This window comes from Canis lupus, chromosome 35 (genome assembly GCF_048164855.1).
Source record: "Canis lupus baileyi chromosome 35, mCanLup2.hap1, whole genome shotgun sequence".
Taxonomy (NCBI): domain Eukaryota; kingdom Metazoa; phylum Chordata; class Mammalia; order Carnivora; family Canidae; genus Canis; species Canis lupus.
Genome location: NC_132872.1, coordinates 20354680 through 20369544, shown reverse-complemented (window position 1 = coordinate 20369544; position 14865 = coordinate 20354680). Strand labels below are relative to the sequence as shown.

The 14865-nt window shown below is 35.4% G+C and overlaps 1 protein-coding gene and 1 long non-coding RNA gene across 5 annotated transcripts in view; one reads left to right on the top strand and one right to left on the bottom strand.

Moving 5' to 3' along the window:
• The window catches only part of ALCAM (activated leukocyte cell adhesion molecule), a 211876-nt gene that overhangs the window by 34381 nt on the left and 162630 nt on the right, over positions 1 to 14865 (top strand). The gene's annotated exons all lie outside the window — the stretch shown is intronic.
• On the bottom strand, positions 3074 to 9294 carry LOC140624908 (uncharacterized). The gene is made up of 2 exons (XR_012024346.1): positions 9222 to 9294; positions 3074 to 3335 (listed from the first exon to the last, which is right to left on the bottom strand). It is a non-coding gene; the product is annotated as an uncharacterized lncRNA (long non-coding RNA).

Genomic DNA, 14865 nt, shown 5'->3' with positions numbered 1-14865 from the left:
CAGGAGGGTGGTAGGTAGTGGAGATGATGGTGGGATTTGTTGGGTGAGCAAGAAGAGAACAGAAGCTTGCTCAGAGACTGGACTCAGATCAAGGATTAAATCCCTGCCTAGTCATCAGCTAGCCATGTGCTTTTGAGAAAGTACTTCAACCTTTTGATCTTTTTATTCCCATCTTTAAAATGAGGAAGGTAATACCTTTTTATGATGTTATTTGGATCATTAAATTTTTTAAATGTGTGTTAAAGCATTTTATACATGCATTAGGCACTCATTAATGAGAGCTGTTATTAAAGACTCTTATTATTAAAGAAAAGAGAGCAAACTACCATGAAGGAAAAAGGAACAATCTCTGAACAGTTTGTTCAGCTCAGAATTATATAGCACGTGTGAGATGTTTCCCATAGGAGTGGAACCTTAATCAGACTATGATGAAGAATTGCTGCAAGCATTGATGTTTTCTTAGAAATTGACAACTGACTTCTCAAGGAAGATCCACATCCTGGTCAGTGGTGGTTCCCTTTTGTGTTGAAGAGAGATAACTGGAGCTGGACATTAAATGATAAATTGAGATATGAGTTATCTTTCTGGAATTTATATCTTATATTTGATGAAGCACCACTGAGACTTATGACTTGCTGATTTATGCATACAAGTACCTGGGAAGCTCCTTCAGAGTTGACTGAGGAGCAGCAGAGCAGAGGAGTGGGACAGAATTTTCAGGAGAAGATAATATTCAAATACTTTTGTCAGAAGAAATATGTTTTGCTTCCCAATACAATCATGGTGGTTATCCATGTTGTTTGTTCATTCATTTTTATCAAGGGTTTATTATGTTATTAATAAGGAGCTATACCTGGAAATACAGTAATAACCAAGACAGCTGTAGGCCCTGCTTTCAATAAACTTATAGTGTGTCTAAAAAACTTAAATTATTCCAACTCTTTGAGAGAGTATTATTCACACTAGGTAGAGGAAATTATGTAAAGTTACCACTTTCTTCCTATGGCCCTCCTTTTAATGACCACTGCCTTTCTCATTTTTAGATATGACCAGATGACTTAGATGCTCTGAAGCAAAGTAGAGGCCCCTAGAGCAGTGGTTTTCAACTCTGCACTTTGAAAGTTTTAAAAAATACTGATATCTGAGTTTCAACATAGGCAATTAAATAAGAAGCCAGGGGCCAAGGTATCAGGTTTTTTTGTTTTTTTTTTTTGTTTTTTTTAAAGTTTGAAGTTGATTCTAATGTGTAGCCATGAATGAGAACCACTTTTTAAGGGAAAAACAGAAAAGAGGAACAACAACTATATAATTCTGGGATAATGGGATAATGACAAACACTAAGGTGATAAAAATAATACTTTGCCAAACATCCCTCTCATGTGTTGCAAGTAGATGGCTTATACAGAAAGCAAGTAAAATAACTTATTCTTAGGTAATCTAGTGATTTCATTTATACTCAGTAGGAATTTCTGTCAAGAAATATGTCAGTTTTAGATGCTTTGTCATATTGTTAGGTATTACCTCCCTGTACAATAAATGGATGACCATGCCATACCCAGCCAACAGAAGTTATATGATTACAATGAATTAGGCCAGAATGATCTCTATACTTAAGACAATGATATCTACATGAATTTGAATTTAGCACCTGTGACTTTAAACTACTGGCTTTATTTGATCCTGACAGTCGCCTTTGATGTTGTAACAGGGCCTTCTAAACAGCAGTACCATTTGCAATTTCAGTCTCCAAGGTCGCCAATCTGGGTCACCCAGAATTAGCACAATGGGAACAGCAGGCTGAACAGGCCGCGTTAGAAATTACAAAGGCAAGTTGTCTTAAGCTGGAGGAAAGGAGGTAGTGTCTGCTGTGATGAACACCATAAAATCCATCAGAGAGACTCACTTCAAAGCCAATCATGGCAGAAGAGTTAGCGTTCACTTCTTTGTGTATGTATGTGTGTGTGTTTGTATGGTGTTTATGTGCATGTGTACCCCAATATTGTTTTTGCTTCCATGGAAATAGGCCTTACTAATTTGGTTTATGGTCCACTCTTGGCTTATTTGTAAATTTGAATGCTAACTCATTTATTCTGTTTACCTTCCTGAGGCAGGCAGGCTTCAATTCACTTAACAGCATGCTAGTGACTCAGAGACTGTGAAATCTAATCACATTTTGACCCATCCTTAAATTGCTTCATATCCACACTTTAGACTTTTCATCTGTGAAGCAATATTTGATGATGCCATATTCCCCATGGAGTTTGTTTGAGGAATAAATATTAAAGTGATTGTGGGGCACTTTGAAAATACGAATTGTCATGAAAAAGTATTTTGAAAATTTTCTTTGACATCAACTTAACAGAGAAAAAGTGTAATATTTCCCATTATAAGCCTTTTAGAGAAATTTAATATTTGGTTTCTCTTTATAATTTTCTTCATACTTGCGTGCAATACTTCTCCTAAACCATTAATGGAGTTGGTAAACATCATATAATATTGAAGGATATTTCTATTAGGCAAACTTTCAATTATTCATGTTAATGGAAGGACGTTAATGCAGCTTTTACAAAATGACAGATTGTCACAAAGATCCCAGGAAGGATGAAGGGCCAGAAAACCTGGAGACCCTCATTTGTATAAATTTGTTGCACTGTCTTTGTCAATTGGTGGATGATAATTGTGTTAGAGGTCATGGGATCCAGGAGAACACAGTTCAACTGTGCAGTTGAGAGGAGCTGGGAATTGGGAAGAGGTGATCCCCAACCCTCCAAGGCATTCCAGTTCACTCTGGATGCTCCACTTGGTAGAATAAAGCTCATCTATCAGGGTGTCAGCAGGAGAGGAATCAAAGAAGTAATAGTAGTAGTAGAAGAGCAGTAGTACTAATCGTAACAATAGAAGTAGTAGTCGTGCAGCAGCAACAGTAGTAGGAGTAGTAAGACTGATATCAGTGGCACCAGGAGGAATAGCTAACATTTATTGACTATCATGTGCCAGGCACAGTTCTAAGCTCTGTACATGTTCTAACGAATTTAATTCTCACGATAGTCCTTATAACATGGGCTGTTCCCATTTTATGGGATATTATGCATGAGAATATTATTCATCAAACACAGCAAAGGGCTAAAGGGGAAATTGGTATGCAACGTTCAAAGTTTAGAGATGCTCGGATGGTCATCTGAAGAGACCTGAACAAGGACTTCTTAGCGATGTTGCCTTGCAGGCAGTAAAAGTCCTCAAATGGCTCTTGGAGTACGTGGCATAGACAGCAACTGATGCTGAGGAGCAGAACATTGTAGAAAGCTCTTAGTCCTCTGTGTTTGGGTTCTTATCACCTAGGAGAGAAATATAACCTAAAATGTAGGAGTAAAACATATTTACCCTGAAGATCAAAAGTATAAGAAATGACTTAATCACACATGAGAATTTATATTGTAAACAAGAACAAAGGGAAAATTTTCATAGTGGTAAGGGCGTTTCATAAACTGAAACGTTGCTGGAAGAAGAAATGGAATCTTTTCCCCTGGAGACATTTAATATCAGGACTAATGGCATCAGTATAGGATGATATGAGTAAAACCTGGAGAAAGAAGGGATGAACCTCTAGAGTCCTTTCAGACCTATGATTTTATAAAGTGATTCGTAAATTTTTAATCTCTCAGAATAGTACTCATAATGGAAGAAAGAGAACCACGTGTCCAAATAATTAGAACATCAGTTACCTTCAGCATTCTACCTTAAAGACCTTGAAGACTGGCAAAAGAAAATAATATGAAGGTCCTGATGCGTTAGAGGCAATTGTGCTTTACTCACATTGTGAACTCATGGGAGATAATGTTGAATTGTATCATTGTAATTAATATGAAATGTCCTCAAAGTTTAAACAAATATATCTTTTTCTCTGTAACACTATTAGAGGTAAAACAAAGTAGAGTGATTTTGTACTTAAAACCAGTAAAATTAGTGATGCATAAGTACCTGTTTTCATGCAAGCTATTAATCTTACAGTTTTATGTTTGGGAAATACTGAACTTTAATTCAAAATTGTATTTTTTTAAAGTGCCATATTGTTTCCTTTACACATGAGATGATTTACAACCTTAAGTGCTATGTTCTTCCAAAGAAAAATGACTTAGATATAGTTACCAGAAGTCAACATGAGCAGAAAACAAATGATGATTTTGTTTAGATTAAGAAAAATTTTCCCTAGCCCTCTAATCGTGGAAAATGCTAGGAGATAAATGTGGATAGGAATATGAAATACTTAATAATGTTTATCCAGTATGTTTAATATTTTTTATTGGATACTCACTAAGAGCTGATGGGTGTGTTAATGAGTGTATTAATTAGAATTCCTCCTAAGAAACATTTTAAAATAAATAATCATAAATCTCATGCATATATACTCATTATATGAAAAGCAATAATAAAAGGTTTATCTAAATTTAACATTTTCAGATGCTTAAGATTTGCCTGGATTGTATGAATATGTGCATATAGTTAGGAAATATATCTTGCCATTCCAGTAAGTCGAGTCCTAAATCAGTGTTCTGCTACTAGCTAGCAATACAACCTGGGATAGTTTAATAACAACTTTGAGTTTCCATTATTTCATCTGTAAAATGTACATAATGATAGCATTTACCTCAGTATTTTTATGAGACTTAAATTAATTAGTGAATGAAATGCTTGGCACAGTGACTAATGTCTAATATGTCAGTGAAGATTATACTTTATAATTATATAATTTAAAATATATCTGATAATAACACTATATATTTTAGATTAAGTATTATAGGTTAAACAGTTATAGAAATGGCCTATTTGTATAGTAATTCTAGTGTTAATTTATGTATAAATTTGCTGTATAAATCAGGATACAAAATAGTTTCTTCATCTCCTTTGTATACATTTTCACATCATTACAATCTTGCAGAACTGGGGATTTGTGTTGTAACTTAAAACATGTCTAGACTCCATAGTCAAACATACCTGACTTTTAGTTGCTGCTCTGACACTTAATATCTGGGCACAGGAGAAGTTTCCTATCCCATCGCTGACCTTCAATTGTCATTTGTAAAATGAGAGAATTGACATTTGACTGATACATTGTTTGAAATTATAGATATGACAATGTCAAGCATCTCCAATGTTAACATAGAGCTTAATACTGAATAGTATGTGTCCGTAGCTCCTCCTTACTGCAACATGTGTTTGATCGTTGCAGGCTTCCTTTTAATTACAATCTCTTTTATTGAAGAAACACAAAAGAAATATAATTAGAAAATAGAATGTATAATGTATTTGGGTGAAATTTTATACTCATTAAGTGGAGGAAAATGCTATATAGTAATTAAATTTCCTTAGGCCTAAAGTGGACATGTGTTGTGATGTTATTTATCAAACATTTTTTCAGTGCAATTTAGCAAATGTAATCCCTACTGTATGCAAAACATCATGTCCAATGTTGATGAGGAGGATAAATGTAAATTGGATATAGTTCTGCTATTTAGTGACTCAAAATCCATTGATGGACAAAAAGCAAAGTAATATAAGCAGTTAAAGTGTTTGAGGAGATGCAGATTCCAAGAGCTATGAGCTTGGAGAAATAAAGACTTGTTCTAACTGGAATGAATTGGGTAGCCTTCTTATATAGCTGACCTGTGAAGGATGGGAAGGCTGTTGTACAGTTTGAGGGCACTCTAGAAAACAACTTGAACAAAAACTCAAATTTGAGAAAACTCAGAGTATATTAATGGAACTGGAATCAAGGCTGTGTGTGTGAGTGTGTGTGTGTGCCTGTGTGTATTTGTGTTTATTTGTAAGGAATGGACTAAGTCAGAGTGTAATAGGAGACAAAGTTCAAAACTTAAGTTGTAATTACATTGAACAAGGATTTGAATTCTAGGCTGAGTATTGTGGAGCATATTTTGTGAACACATCAAAGGCTTTTTTGACTGGGGAAATGAAAAAGCCAACTTGTGTTTGAGAAAGGCGAGTCCGATGCCTGTATTTATGATATATTTTCAGAGAAGAGAGAGTGAAAGGAGGGAGAACATTCAGGAAGCTATGGTAAAGGTAAGAGCAAGAGGCAAACTTGATCTGATCTTGAGCAGTATGAGTAGAGCACCAACAAGATCCATGTCAGCTCTGATAGTTTTGGCTTCTCTGTAAAGTTCTATTTTGCATCAACTGTCAGGCTAGTTGAAAATGTTGCAATATTCTTTTTAAAAAACATGTTGGAATAGTTGATGGATGTCCATTTTTCCATACTTATTTACTGAGAGTCTCTGGGCAAGGTGCCTAAATTTGCTCTTTCTCAGTAAACATGAATTACTTGCCTTCATCACTTGGTCTCCGAGAGATTTTAAGGATTAATTAGTTGAGATAAAGTTCTTTGGAAAGAAGAACTACAGAACATATGGTTGTCCTGAAACAAATAAATCTTATAGATGTCTCTAGGTCTGTGCTTTGGAATTAAATTTTGAAAAGGCAGAGATTGTGTCAAGTGTAAGATAAGCAGAGATCACTAAATAATAAGCCCCCCAGGACCAGCTTTGCATAGGAAATGAAAATTTATGTCCACTGACAACAGTTTGCAGATATACCCCTAAGAAAACAACCTGATGATTAGCCTCAGAGTCACATTAATGCCAGCCATGGAAACATTTATTGGTTCTCTTAGGGAAGCCATGTGAATGAGTATATTGAATCAAAGTGACCCTCTATAAATTAGTTTTATTTGAATGTATATTCTTTTAGTTATTATTGATAGAATTATGTGTTGTGTTTTTCCTACCGTATTTGTCTTAGACCCTGCACTCCCTTCCCTCTCTTTCTTCCTTCCTTTCTTTCCTTTTCCTTTTCCTTTTCTTTCCTTTCTTCTTTCTTTCCTTTCTTCTTTCTTCTTTCTTTCTTTCTTTCTTTCTTTCTTTCTTTCTTTCTTTCTTTCTTTCCTTCTTTCTTCTTTATTTTTCTTTTTTCTTTCTTTCTTTCTTCTTTCTTTCTTTTTCTTTCTTTCTTTCTTTCTTTCTTTCTTTCTTTCTTTCTTTCTCTTTCTTTTTTCTTTCTTTCTCTTTCTAGGATTTTATATATTTATTCATGAGAAAGACAGAGACAGACAGAAGGAGAAGCAGGCTCCATGCAGGGAGCCCGATGTGGGATTCAATCCCAGAATCCCAGGATCACTCCATGAGCCAAAGGCAGATGCTCAACCGCTGAGCCACCCAGGCATCACCCTGCTCTTTCTTTATAAATCATCTGTACAAATACATGTCCAAAGATATGTCTTCGTTATATTTTTATCAGTGGCTTTTCTTTGATACAACACCAGCAGACTTTACAGAGAACATTCATCCTGTAGGTTTTACTGTCATTCTATAGGTTGTATAGTTAAAATATAGTCAATAACTAAGATATTTTTGGACCTAAAGTCAGCTTATGTTTTGTTTTGCTTTATTTTATCTTACTATTTTTCTATTGATATTCTTAAATGCATCTCTATAAGACAACCACCCACTCTCATGCACTCTCTACCTGCCAACAGATGAGGCAGATGTACTAGGTAATGCTCTTTGGGGTAGTCTTCCAATTCTCCTGCTTGTTTCCAAATTTGGCCCATTTCCATTAGCTTCTACCTGGCTCCTGATTCTCTGCTTCATCTGTCATCTTCAACTTGACCTTGTTCTCTCTTTTTCAAGATGTAATATGGACTCTCCTTACTCATGATTTCCATTGGAGAATACATTCATTAGGATGTCCCTGTAGGACCTTAGACCATTAAGGGGAGACGTCGACAATACCTTGAACTGACTTTTTTCCAAATACAGCATTTAATCTTTCTTTGATACCTCTCTTACATCCTATCCAGTTGGCATTGGAATATACCAGCTGTGTAAGTTACTAAACTTTTCAGTGCTTAATTTTTCCACTTAAAAAATTGAGGTACTAAGAATAACTACTTCAGAAAGGGGGGTTGTACTTCAGAAAGCGGGGTTGTAAGAAAATTAAATGATACATATAAAGCACTTAGCCCAGTTTCTGCCACAAAGGATTCAACAATTTGTTATCATCATCATTATTAATAACAGTAACAATGTTATTATTCTGAAATTGCCCCATATTGCTCCTCCTCCTGTGTTCCCAATCTTGATAAGTGGCACCATATCCAACCAATTTTTTTTAAAGATTTATTTTTATTTATTTATGATAGACATAGAGAGAGAGAGAGAGAGAGGCAGAGACACAGGCAGAGGGAGAAGCAGGCTCCATGCCGGGAGCCCGACGCGGGACTCGACCCCGGGACTCCAGTATCGCGCCCTGGGCCAAAGGCAGGCGCGAAACCACTGAGCCACCCCAGGGATCCCCTCCAACCAATTTTTAAACCAGTATCTGGAATTATCCTTGACACATCTCTATATGCCATATCCTACAATCAAACAACAAATTCTGTGATTCTACTTCCTAGATATCTGTTGCATCTCAACGTATTTTCTCTATTTGTATACCTATCCATACTCTTTAATTTAAGCCACTATTATTTCTTCCTTCAGCTACTGCAAATAGATTCCTAACTCATTGCCTACATTTTTCTTGTAGACCTACAATTTATTATATTATAGTTGGATAGATCTTTAGAAAATTCAAATCTAATCATATTAACTTTGCCTAAAACATTTCAATCACATCTCAGAACCTCTTAAAGAATATCACACATCCTTGGTATGAGTGATAAGAAAATCCCAGCACCATGTGTTCTTTCCCTGATTCCCTAGTGTCATTTGTCTCCTCTGTACCCAAGCTTCAGCTTTACTGAACTCGCTTTATTTCCCCAAGTCTGCCTATCCCTCTCCCATCCAAGACCTTGACACACACTAGTTCCTCTGCTTCTCAAGCTCCTGTTTCACCTGGCTAAGTTTTACTCTTCAGGTCTTGAGACTTTACCCAGAAGTTCTGATATCTTCTTCCTTCTCCACTCTACCCCCATCAACCTGTTATTAACTCTAGCATTTTTACACTACCTTCACTGTGTCATATTTACATACTGCAGGTCTAGCTTTCTCCAATTGATTCTGAAGTTCCTTGAGGACAGTGACAGTTCGATATTTTTCACCACTTTGCCCAAATACAAAGCATAGATGAGTAATAGATATTTAGTTTTTTAAAAAAAGGATGAAATTAATGAAGTATAGTGAGAAGATAATAGATTTAACCATACAGACCTGAGCTCAAATCCCACTTGATGACTTGGTGACTGATATCTCGAATGAGTTGTTTAGCCTCAGGGTTTTTTTGTTTTGTTTTGTTTTTAAATCAGGAAGTTGTGAGATAATTATACTCTCCTCATGATGGTTATGAAAGTTAAATAAGGTAACATATGTAAAGCATTTAACATAGTGTATTTTCTATAAATGCTACTTCTTCTTTTTCTCATTTCTATTTAGAGTTGTTCTTCTGAAACAGTGGCAGTTGATTTTGAAGTGTGAAGCATTCAGGCCCTGCTATTGTATATTCTCTTAGGATATAAAGAACACAGTTTGCTCCCTCTTTTTGTCAATATTCTTTGAATGTTTGATGATGAGCCATTTTAGTGTCTCTGGGAATGAAGGAATTATTATTCCACCTTTTATTTTGTGGGAATGAGTATTATTTTTTTTGCTATAACTTCAGGAGAAGGGGTGCTCTAGTGGTTAAAAATACCAGGAAAAAATGTTATTTTCCTGATTAATTTGAGAGGCCTGATTATATTCTGCTTTGGTGCTGACTCATCCTGAGTGAAGAGATATGTTTCATTCTCATTTCCTTTGTTGATGTATGGCTATGATCATTCTTTCTCACAGAAATCTTTACATTCATTGAGTATGAGCTTTAATGCAAATCAAAGGTGTGTTCTGAGAATATCTCTTACTTGATTTTTTAAAGGTTAAACAGAATAAAGGGGTTGAAGAGGTAACTCTTGATTTTAAGAATATTAAAATACAATCTTTATCAGCTGTCCATTTTAAAATAAAGTTTTGTTTCTCACATTGGGGTACTGTGTACATTGACTAGCTTTAGGGTGAGAATTAAATGTTCAAAAAGCTTTGAAGTTAATTCTCCATTAAGAAACAGCTGAGAGGTTGAGTATGATACCATTTCTTCAATCTGCAGTCAAGCAGATGTGCTTCTTTCAATCAGTCTGCACTACCATGATATTAAAAAAAAATAATGACAGTTCAAGTTCACTTCATAAAGCAAACTTTTCTAAAAGCATGGGTTGTAATGGTTGAGGAATTGGATTTTTTTCCTTCTGATGTGGGTGTTTTTTTTTTCTTTTTTCCTTCATTTGGTTAGTTTGGCTTGGTTTTTCTACTAAGTTAATTTGATGTGTTAAGGCTCATCTACCTCAGAATTTGGAGAGTTTTAGCACTAGAAAGCTATGACCAAAATACAAATGAGGGGTGCAGTGTTACAAAAAACATATTTAGGACAAAAGCTAGTGATGGATATTTTATGTATTCAATTGTATCTATAGTTTCTTGAGTTTCCCAAGTATTCATTCTACCAAAAATATGCTACTTGTCAGAAATGGAGTTTTTCCCACGTTCTATATTTTTTTATATCAAACCCTAGAACATTTCCTTACATTTCTTATGTGCTGCCATCCACCTACTCTTTGATTTCAACCATTTTCTTGCTTTCTTACAAATAAACTTTTGTTATCAATTTCTACTTCTGTGTTTCTTTGAACAGTTGACATTCTTTCTTTTGAGATCATTTCTCTTTTCCCCCAAATTCCAGCACATCTACAGGACCTCAGAATTTTAGAATCCCCTAAAAGAGAGTGCTATAAGATGAAAAATTACCATATAATACCTATATATACAAAATAGTAAACTTCCCATCATGTCTCTCAAAAATGTAAAATAAAACATGGTGTTAACACTTGAATTATTACTTACTTCCTTAAAGGTTACAGTGAGGCCAAAGAAACTGAATTTAGGCAATAATTTTGCTAAGTGTTTAAATTCAACAGGGAATTTGATATCTGAGTTAAATTCAGATTGGCGCCACTTCTTTTTAATCCTTATTTCAGAAAATTGTGACAAGTAGTTAAATTTGGACTATATAAGGCATAACTAATAAAAATGAAAACAAAACAAAACAAAAAACAGAGGTCAGGGAAACACTAAGGTTTCTAGAGCACTAATGGGAAAATGAGGTAATAAGTCAAAAGAGAGCTGCATTACATTTGCCTTGAGAATTGGTGAAAGTGATGCACCAAATCACATTACAAGGAACCCAATAACTCTGTGATGTTTCAAGGGTCATTTTGATAGGGAGAGTCCAGAGGTAAGAAGGAAAATGAATATAAAGTGCTAAATTTTGTTAGGCCTTAAAGTTGATGATAATAAAATTTCCTATAATGATTTTTTTTAATGAAGCATACTAGAAATTACAAGTGGTCCCAAAAGAGTCTTATTTTTCCAGTTGAAGTAGTTGCTACCAATCTGAGACTTAACAGTATGTTGTAGTCAAAATAAACAGGTGGTTCTGAAAAATTAAATTTCCCTAGAGAAATGAGTAAATAATAATGACATGCAAATAAGTTTAGTACCACATATTCACATTGTGAAGAAGGTCACATAGTGAAGATAAATTTAATTTCATCCCCCCCCCCCCAGATGAAAGCTTGTTGTGTGCCTACTGTGTGCCTGCAATGGCTCTTGGCACTGTTCTAACCATCTGGATATGTATGTGGGAAATGGGAAGGGCAGAGAAAGAGAACCAGCCGTTTCATATGTATATGCATAATACAAAAGTGTTTTTTGGGAATTTTTTTAAAAATCACAAATATCACTTCATATTTTAAAGTCAGAAAGATTAGCAAATATTAAATAAATACCTTTTATAATTCTCTAAAAAGTAAGTGCTCCAATTTTATCATAGACAGTTGATTTATCTAGCATCTTGGAAAGAGCCACTGTTGGATTCTCTTCCTTTTCTTGTCTTCCCTTTTTCTCTTCTTTCTTCCCTTCATTTCTTTCTTCTTATCATTTTTTTCAACTCTTGTAAGGATGACTTTAAGTTGTTTGCATACACAAACATTTTAACTAGAAGGTAACTTACATTTTAACTATAAGGTAAAAGATCAGAAATGATTTGAAAGGAAAGTAGATATTATTATACCAGTAGATATTATTATTATACCAAATATGTCTATTTGGTCTGCCATAATAAAATCCCATAGACTGGTGGCATAAGCAACAGAAATTTATTTTCTCACAGCTTTAGAAGCTAGGAAGTTCATGATCGAGGTGACAGCTGGTTTGATTCATAGCGAGAGATCTCTTCCTGGCTTGCAGAGGGTTGCTTTCTTGCTGTGTCCTCTAATTCAGGGACAGAAAGAGAGAGAGAGAGAGGGAGGGAGAGATAGCTATGGCTATGATATCCTTTCCTATAAGGACACTAATCCTGTGGGATCAGGGCCTCAATTTTATGAATTAACCTAACTTAATTATTTAACTAGTTAAGTAATTACTGCATAATCAGTCCTATCTCCAAATGTGGTGACACTAGGAGTTAGGGCATCGACATATGGATTTGGGGGAACAGAATTCAGTCCATAGTGTCAGGGTCACACAGGAGGTAGTAATTGTCTTGGTTCACCAAGTGTGTCATTAGGAAACATGTTGTACTTGAAAAAGCCTTCATTTAGCATCATGGAGGACGTTGAAATGCTCTGCCATATGCCAATTAAGTAACTTGGGGGAAACTGCTTAACCTCTCTGAATCTCAGTTTTCTCATTGCAAAAGCAGGGTTGACAGAAATCTACTTTTTTGTGTGTTATTGTAGTAATCAAATACAATTAGATATGTGTTGTACTTCACGCAGTGCCCAACATGTAGAAGACACCTGTGAACTTCATGCTACTTTCTCTTCTAATTTTTTGAATCTAGTTGAAAGAAAGAAAATGATTATGTAGATTCCATTTTTTAAAATAAACGGAAAAGAAAGATCCATGTAAAGAGCATATTTAGTTCCAATTTTAAGGAAAAAGCAAAAACTAGTTCCTCTTTTATTTAGAAGACTTTGAGGAACATAATGAATGCATGATTTTAGCCACAGTTAAGCGTTCAGTGTGTGTGTGTGTGTGTGTGTATCTACACACACACACATATATATGCACACATTTATATACATGTGTGTAATAAATACGTTTTTCTTTTTCTTTTGTTTTATTTTAAAGATTTTATTTATTCATGAGAGACATGGAGAGAGAGGAAGAGACACAGGCAGGGAGCCCGATGCAGGACTTGATCCCGGGACTCTAGGATCATGCCCGGGGCCGAAGGCAGATGCTCAACCGCTGAGCCACCCAGGCATCCCTACATATGTTTTTCAAGTGAACATTTTTGTTTTCAAGTGAACATTGTTTTATATTGGTTCTCAATAAAAGTTTAGGACAATTCATCTATATGTAACTCAATTTAAGTTAAGTTTAAGTTTGAGTTTGAGGTGCTTATGGACACCTACACAAGCATGATGCATTCGTGTTTCTGATAATCCAGTATAGTGTATGTACAGGGGTTCTTGGTATTGATTCCATACATGGGCTTCTGTGTCTGTTAATTCTTTGAAAAATTTGTGATATCACTCACATTTTTGTGAGGAGACTTTTTATTGCTTTTCTGAGTTTCTCAAAAAGGCTTTTATCTGTGAAAGGAGGAAAGCCAATATAATAGAGAGACAGACCTTAAAGCACTTAGAGGAGGGGACAGCTCACACATCTCTGTGGCTTCTTCTCTCAAACACCAGACATTGTACTTTGAGAGAACAAGAACTCGCTAAGAGCTGAATTAGGGCTGTGCTCACTGAGATCCCTGAGGTCCCTTCGTTCCACAAAGAGCTCCCAACCTAGGAAATAGTCACCAGGAATGCAGATACTTCAGGACCCAAATGTGGAAAATAAGAAGGTGGCTTTCTCTTTTGCTCCAGTAGGGGCAGATTTTTCTTTTTCAACTTGTAGTATGTAGAACACTTGCAGCATCAGAGGCAACACTGATGCTGCTCTTTAAAAAAAAAAAAAAAAAAAAAAAAAAAAAAAGGTGCTCCAAAAGTGTCTACAGTCCCTAGATCTGTAATGTCATTTATTATATTCTCAGAGTTCTAATTGCAAATTATTGAGAAGACCATTTTAACATAGAGAAATTCAAGGACAAATTCTACATGCTGATATCCCCTTATGAAAGTACCCAAATTTGGCTCTAAGAATGTTTGCCTTAAAGAAATATTGTGTCTAAACATCGGTCAAAATGAATTAGCTACAAACTGAACTCCCAGGGAGCTGAATGATTTGATTTGCTCAATGAGAATATTTGGAATTATATGCTTGAAGTTTGGAAATTATGTGTCTCATTAAATAATAATTTTTGTTGTAACAATCTCCCATCTCCCTTAGTACACAGAGAACCTATTCCTTAATGCCACTCCAGGGGCATTGAGTTTGGCAGTCATTTAGAGAGAGCCTGGCATGTTCCAGCAGGTACCAGGTTTTTTCCGTGGATGCACTCACAGTGCAGCTGAAATGACACATATTCACAGCTAACTATAATGCATTGGGAATGAGGGTTATAATGGAGATATTGCTATGGGAACATAGATGAGGGAACAATATATTTTGGTGGAGGTGTGGAAGGTGTCTGTGCTGGAGAGAGGAAGGTAAAAGGGGGGGAGATTTATCATCCTTGTGGGAGTGTGAAGTAAGAGATTCAGGGGTTTTAGACACAATGTGGCTGTATTTTAGGCAAGGAAATCAGTGATGGATTAGTAGTAACTTTTTAATCTGGAGTATTTATTTTTTTTCAGGATTGGCAACCTGTGAG